Source organism: Trichechus manatus, unplaced genomic scaffold (genome assembly GCF_000243295.1).
Source record: "Trichechus manatus latirostris isolate Lorelei unplaced genomic scaffold, TriManLat1.0 scaffold00529, whole genome shotgun sequence".
Lineage (NCBI taxonomy): Eukaryota > Metazoa > Chordata > Mammalia > Sirenia > Trichechidae > Trichechus > Trichechus manatus.
In genome coordinates, this window is record NW_004444465.1 from 26,234 (window position 1) to 27,545 (window position 1,312).

Sequence of the window (1,312 nt, forward strand, 5' to 3'; positions counted from 1 at the left end):
GGATCAGGAAGCATGTAGGCCAAGTCTCCCTTCTTCAGAGCAGGACAGTTCTCTCAGCTCCTCTCAGCCCCCTGAAGACAGGCTCCCCTGGGCCCCCTCACGACAGGCTCCTCTTGGCTCCGCTGTCTGTCACCACTAACTCTGCCACTATGCCCTTCTAGGGCTGTCACCATTTTCAGCGTTACAGCCCTTGAGCCATGTTACAGCTCTTAGAGGAGATCGTTTACCTTTTCTCTCTCTCTCTGCTTCTTCTTTCTTCCTTCTGCTTTTTCCTCTCTGAAAAATCTCTGTGGGGTTAACTGTATGTATACACAAATTCTCATCGATTTTAAGGCACGGCCCTCCCACCAAGGCCATGGACTGAACAATCACCTCTCAGTAGGCCACAGACACTTCATTTGTATAGACCGTAATCACGGCATTTGCATAGTATATTGACCAATCCCTGCAAGATGCATACTAATTACAGGGCAGGCTGCAGCCCAGGGCAAGACAAAAAGTATCAAACCTCAAGGTGTTTACAGCTTACTCAGGAAATATCAATCAACCTGGACAAAAGTAACAAACTCTCTGGGGTGGAAAACCAGGGCAAAGGTAACCCCTCAGGGCTTAGGGGAAATATCTATCAAGCTGTTTTGCCAAATAACCAAAACAAAAGGTCACTTATGTCACTACAGGTGTGTTGGGGTGGTATCTGGAGAGAGTTGGCTGGCAATAGATATAGGACTTGGGAGTAAGACATCAAGCAGGGCAGCTGTCACCAAGGAAAGAATTCTGAGGAAACTTTCGCTATTTAAAGGGCATTTGATGAAGCATTGCCACCTGGTTTGTGATACCGACGCTCTTTCTCATCTCTACAAAGAAGGCATAGTGGGCTTTATGTGCCTGTTATGCATGTTGGGTAAAAATATGAACTTAAATACATACTTATTCCTATTAAAATACTCATCCTTATATCACCGAAAATTGTCTCAAGTACTACCAGTGGTACCCATACCACATACAGGGAAACTGGCTATTGAAAAGTAAAATGAGCCCCGCCTGGGGGTACAATGTTACTTGCTAGGACAGAATCTCCTAATGCAATCTCTCAGGCCAAGGGCACAAAAAAAGCCACTAAGTGCCAAGGAAATGCAGCCAATTATAATTCCTCAGAGAATTATTAGAGAGCCTGAGGGATCTCTAGAAAGTATTCCAGGCACCCTCTCATTTACAGACAGAGAAAATGACTCTGAGTTGAGGTCCATCTCTTCCCCAGACATGTGTCAAGACTGAAGCGCACGGAGCAGGTTCTTCGTCCCACAGAGTATGG